Genomic DNA, 6,989 nt, shown 5'->3' on the forward strand with positions numbered 1-6,989 from the left:
TTGCACGGCTCCTCAAACAAGCACTAGAGATACTAGGGCCTCAAGAGTCAGTGTGATTCTTATACTGGAATTTATTGGAATGTGTAAGGACTTACCTTGGGAGAGCTTGCCATGGCTCCCCCATTGTATCCCAAGGGAATGGTCCATTTTCCAGCACTTCCCTGTTGACTCAGCTGACTGTGCAGCTCAGCATCCTGTTGCCAGGCAATACAGCTGCACCTCTGGATTCTCCTTCCTGTTACCAATTGACCGGCTGCCTATATCCCAGCATCACTAGCAAGGCCCAGCCTCCAGGCATACTGTTGCCATTCAATGCCTGCAGCTCAATTCTCCCACTTTGGCTTCCATTGGCCTGTGTGTTCTGTCGTCACCTAATTGAAACTTCCCAAGCCCTGCTGTCATGGTTTCTCCATGTGCCTCATTAACTGCCATCATTGTACCTGACTCTTGACCTGCCTGTTATCTGATCCTTGTCATATGAATGACCTTGTCTGCTGCATGTACCAATTACTCGTCGAGTTTCTTACCTGCCGTCTGGACTGACCCTTGCCTGTTTACTTACCAAGTCTCTTGCCTGCTGCCTGGACCGACCTCTGCCTGTTTACTCGTCTCTGCCTGCTGCCTGGACCAACCTTTGCTTGTTTACTTACCACGTCTCTGCTTGCTGCCCAAACCAATCTTTGCCTGTTTACTTACCAGGTCTCTGTTTGCTGCTTGGACTGACCTCTTGCCACATCCCTCTGATCGCGCTTCAGCCGAGGCACCAGTCCCACCATTTTCTGCAGACATCCGTATCCTTCTGAACCACAGTTCCAGTAGGTCTACTTACCATAAAGCAAAAGGGGCTAATATAGCTTAAACTACACTAACCAGCTATACTCTTTGACCACTTGTACCTGAGCGAGCATTACAGAATGTTGTTCCATTGATAGCAGACCTCAAAACAACCAGTTTATCTGAAAATTTAATCTGGCACTCCAGCATCCTAAACCAGCACATCATAGGTTGAAAATTAAAAAACACTGGGGCTCTACTCATATTCTAAAGATATTCACTTACCACTGCTATGGTAAGTGAATATCTTTAGAATATTATGGCATTTAATGGGGATCTGTTTGAGAGAAAATTTAGGAAAGCTTGCAATTTGCTCTGTTCTAAAAGGTCACTTCATTCACATTTTCTCAAAGCAGGAAATATCTAGAAATAAGAAATGTATGCACAAACAGCCACTGCCAAAATGCTAACAACACTCCAGGAACAACAAATCGAGATGGGTAAATATTAGTTATGCAAACATACTGTAATTGTTACTCAGAATAAGCAACTCAAGCACAGAAGTCTGTAAAATAAAAGGATTAGTAGTAGTAGTAAGAGTATTTAATACAGATGAAATTATCATGATTTGCTGCAAATAAATAGTGCTTTAGCTCTGGTGTTTTCTAATACATGCTATTAATTGTTACTGTTGCTGTTTTACTGTGAAAGGGAAAGGAATTTTTCCAATGGCAAGTCTGTACAGTGCTCCTTACAGGGAATGAGCCTGCAGAGAATTCTATTAATAAAGACACTGAATGGAAGGGTGAAGTGAGGATTGAGCGCACTGTTCGGATGAAGGAAAGTTGAAATGTTTTATTTAGCCAGTATCTCCCAAGCAGGATTTATTGCCACATTAAGAACCACATGTCAGCAAGAAAGAAATATACAACTACTACAACTGTGCTGAAAACTATTGGGTTTCCATCATCATGGAAAATACCCAGTGAATTTGGTGAACTGCGCTAATCTAAGGAATACCAGTTAGATATGATGAATATGTACTATTTATAGTAAAGGAAATGCAGAGCTAACTTTTGTAAGCATTAAACTAGTAAAGCGGAAAAAAAAATGTGAGAGAAAAAAATACATGTAATCTGGCACTCCAGCATCCTAAACTAGCGCTAGAAAATTAAAAAACACTGGGGCTCTACATATATTCTAAAGATATTCACTTAACACCGCAATGGTAATTAAATGGAATATCTATTATGGGGATGTGCACACAGCATGACATGGTTAGCTAAGGTCTGCTCCCAGATGTACTTTCTTTAGGGGAAAAAGTGTCACCTAGTCACATCTGGACTGGTATTTCCTGTCAATAAATGTGCATTTCTAATTTCAATCCCATTTTAAGGTTCCAAAAGAGTTTAACAATGTCTAATCCCAATACCATACATTATACAGTTATGATAATTAAAATGTCTCTAAATCCCCCCAAAACATTCCTCATAAAAACCTCTGTATTACATGTTTTTAACTGTCACGTGATCAGGGGCAGCTTAGTCTCGCCCACCCACCTAGGTCATGTAGATCAGGGGAGAAAGAAAGCACACACACATGACCTGCACAAACTAAATGAAAAAAAAGGTATCTGAACTATGTATTTATTTTGATAAATAAAATAATTGTGGGGTCTACCTAATGCCTGAGGAAAGCATCTGGGTTTACAACCACTTTAATGCAGAAGATTGGATGCACTAAAAGATTTTAAAAGAATGCAAATGCTTCTTGAAAGCTATGAGAAAGTGTGCATTATTAATAATTTGGGTCTCTCCAGAGCCATACTGGTTTTGATATCCCTATTTGGTCTTGAAAAATAGATAAATGAGTGCCATTAAACCTTATTACATACTGGTATCATATAATTCTGTACAGTCATGTGAGTTTGATGCATTTTGCAAGTCCAAAAAAGCTTATAGAAATGTGGCTATTCCGCCATGTTTTCCTCTCCAAGACCCACCATGCAATAAAGCACTTGCTGCATTTTTCTATCCCCTTTATTTAAAACAACTGTTTTGCTCGTATGTATGTTTTTCTTTTGTAACCTTTTCTACATTTTGTATATATGTGCACTGCCCTCATTTTGGGATACTAAATATAGAATTCATATAATTTTTGATTGCTCCAAAGTAGTTACAAATTCCAAAAGAAAGTGTGTCTGTTGTTGTATTGCATTACCCTTGTAGGCGAAGTGACTGGCTTAGCTAACTTTTTGCAATGCCACTAAACTTCAAAATCCTAAAAATGGATTCAAGTACCTTAACTATTAACAAAAATGTAGCTTATTTTTGTAAATCCTCAAATCATCTCTGAATTCATGCTGACACTGTCTTTCCTTTTGTAGTGTGACTACTTTTGTTCCCCATGGTCCCTGTCCCTGTTGTAAAGTAGCCACTGCTCCAAGCTCACACCTGTGATTGACTACAATCTCATGCTCAGTTAGCTAATTCGTATTGAGATTGTAGTCCATCACAGGAGTGAGCTTGAACTGGTTGCTACTTTACAACACACACAGGGACCATGGGGAACAAAAGTCACCCTGCAGAAGGAAGGACAGTGTCAGCACAAATTCAGAGATGATTGAGGATCTACAGCTCAGTAATATACAAATAAACTACATTTTGGTTATTAGTTCATGTACTTGAATGCATTTTTAACATTTAACTCCTCAGTTTAGTGTCACTATCTGCTAGAGGAAACAGTATTTGGGTCTGCAAAAACCTATTCACTTGTCTGTAATCTACTGGGGAGAAGAGTACTAGAACTCTCAGAAGTGTGGGTCTATTTTCAGGCCATAATTTGTGATTGGTGACAGCCTACTTGTATACTTTTTCTGCGTTTGGATCGGTGAATCTGTGCTTTTATATTATTGGTGGTAAATTTTCAAGGATTGTAATTCACCCTTTTTCCCTTTGTTTTCCCCTATCCAAGACAGGTGTGGAGGGAAAAAAAGGAGAAGATAAAAGAAAACTAGAAAGGGGGACAAAATAAAAAAAATAGTAATCCTATATTGTAGTAAAAAATAAACTGTAGAATACCATTGTCCTATATCTGCAATATTGGCAGAACAGAACAAAAATCAGACTGTCTGTGAGGCATAGTTACATAGTAAAAACATTACTAAATAAACAAAAATGTTTAATGTTCAGTCTTGTTTAAAAATCTAATTGACCATTAAATCTAAAAACCCTAATTTATCCAGAAGGGACCAAACAAAAAACTTTTAAACCATGTGTCAAATTCATGCAAGACTTCACCCAATATAAATCCGCCCTCCAAAAATACAGTACCTGCCTCCACATAGCCAAACAGACCTACTTCATCACACTCATTAACACCCTTTTTTCCACTCTTTTCTACCTTTTATACCTTTAACTCCCTACTTCGTCCCCCGCCGCCTCCTCCAACTCACTCACTGCCCAGGAGATTGCCAATCACTTCAAAGACAAGATTGACGCAATTCACCATGAGGCTGCCAAAGCCCAGGCATCTGCCACTTTGAATACACTTTGTCTACCACCACATTCAATACTCTCTTCATTTGATCCTGTCACTGCAGACGAAGTAACTACTCTTTTATCCAACACCCACCTAACTACCTGCTCCTTGGACCCCATCGCCTCACAACTACTCCGGTCACCCTCTAGCTTCTACAATCTCTTACCCACATGTTCAACCTCCCCCTTTCCACTGGCATAGGCCCTACACCTCTAAAACAAGCATTGGTGAACCATTTTAAAAAAGCCCTCAATGGGGCCCACCAGTCTGAACAAATGTGACAAATCTCCTTGCTCCCATTCACCTCCAAACTTTTTGAACACCTGGTCTACAACCGCCTGAGCCGCCACCTTCCTGCTAAAAACCTTATCAACCCCTTTCAATCTGGCTTCAGTCCGCAACACTCCACAGAAACTGCCTTTCTAAAACTCACTAATGATTTATTGACCACTAGAACCAAACACCACTACTGTGTACTCATACTCTTGGACCTTTCTGCTGCTTTGTTACAGTTGACCACCCACTGCTCCTCAATAAACTCCAATCCCTTGGACTTCAAGACTCTGTTCTCTCATGTTTCACCCCCTACCCATCCCTGCGCACCTTCAGTGTCACCTATAAGTCTACTTTCTCCTCTCCTCTTCCTCTATACATGAGGGTCCCCCAAGGCCCTTTTATTCTCCATCTACACCTTCTCCCTGGGTCAGTTGATAACCTCCAGTGGCTTCCACTACCATCTCTATGCTGACGACACCCAAATATATCTCTCTACCCCTCAGCTCACCCCTTCTATCTCCTCACTCATCACTAACCTACTCACTGACATATCTACATGGATGTCACGACACTTCATCAAACTAAATCTGTCCAAAACTGAGCTTATAATATTTCCTCCTATCCATTTTCCCTCCCCCGACTTCTCCATCACAATCAACAGCACTACAATCAATCCCTCCTATCAAGCCAGGGTGCTAATTTAATTAAATGTTATCAAATTTAATCATTCCATTACAAATTTTATAATGTAAATGACAACAAAACGCATTCAACATGCATACTTTTTTTACCTCACATCCTAATTGAACAGACAGCATTTTTAGTTTTATTTTCATTTTTCCACTTTTTAATTATTCAGTCCTATTAGCTATTCCATTAAAAGTTAAGTTTTAATTGTTGTAATGGTTAGACACTCTCATCCCCAGGGTTCCTCTCCCTGTTTAAAGGAGCCAGCACACCCTATACCATCTATTACAATGTATGTATTCATTAATTTCCAAAGTAGTGCGCTTACTATATTTTTTTGCTTTTTACTTTTTCTTTATTCCCTCCTCAGTCTATCATGGACACTGCTGCCAGACTCTTCCACCTTACCAACCGATCAATGTCCGCCACCCCCTCTGCCAATCGCTCCACTGGCTCCCACTTCCCCAACGTATAAAATTCAAAATACTAACAATAACCTACAAAGCCATCCACAGCTCTGCCCCAACCTACATCACCCACCTCATCTGAAAATATCACCCAAACAATCTTCTTCACTCTCTTCCCAAGACCTCCTGCTCTCCAGCTCACTTGTCACCCTCCTCGTATGCTCGCCTCCAGGATTTTTCAAGAGTGTTTCCCATCCTTTGGAACTCCAAACTCTAATTTCTCCGCCTATCTTCTACTATGTCCACCTTTAGGCGATCCTTGAAAACTCATCTGTTCAGGGAGGCCTATTCCACCTCGATATGACAGTACTTTCAGATCTTCAACTAATTCATCCCAAACAGTTATTACCTTTTGTATCACTTGCCCCTCCTACTACATTGTAAGCTCTCACGAGCAGGGCCCTCCTACCTCCTGTTCTGAAATTGTATTGTTAATTGTATTGCCTCCCACAGGTTTGTAAAGTGCAATGCATACTTTTGGCGCTATATAAATCCTGTAAAATAATAATAATGTGTCCTTATATTAGTACCTCAATATAATGCAGAAAGAATACAATCATCTTAGAATAAGAAATAATCAGCAAGAAGCAGAACCAGAATCACTATGTCAACATTCAAATGAGCACTCAAGAAACATAGGGGTCTATTCACGAAGCAGCCGAAGGATCTAGCCGTAGCTTCGGCCGATCCTTTGGCTAGCTTCGGCCCCAGGACCCCATCGGTTCAGTAGAACCGAAGGGCTGCAGTGCGTGCTATTAACAATAGCCCGTACAGCTCCCGAACTTAGCCGAGCGGCTCAGTCGAGCCGAAGGCATATGCCTCGGCTCGGCTGAGCCGCACTGAAAGCCAAAGCTGGCTGAGTGGCCGGCCATCGGCCGACAGCCTGCTTCTGACAGCTGGGCGGAGCCAGCTGTGATCTTACGGCTGGCTCTTGTCACTTGCAGAGAGATCAGCGTCCCTGGTTACCAGCTAACCAGGGACACTTATCTCCAGACAGCTAACTCTCCCGGGCGCTCTGGGAGTCTCCCGCTCCCGGCCACCCAGGAGAGAAACACTGATTTTTCTTTTTTTTTCTTTATTCTGTCACGGAGCCGTGTCAGAATAGAGAAAAAAAAAACCTTTGTCCATAGGAATACATTGCTAGATTCCTATTAGCTATTTCAATTTGCAATAGCCAATAGTAAACTAGCATTGCACCCGCCCTCTGCTGCAGTTCTCCATCAGGTCCATCAGCAGAGGGCGGGT

Source organism: Nanorana parkeri, unplaced genomic scaffold (assembly GCF_000935625.1).
Source record: "Nanorana parkeri isolate BGI_ZX_2015 unplaced genomic scaffold, ASM93562v1 scaffold388, whole genome shotgun sequence".
Lineage (NCBI taxonomy): Eukaryota > Metazoa > Chordata > Amphibia > Anura > Dicroglossidae > Nanorana > Nanorana parkeri.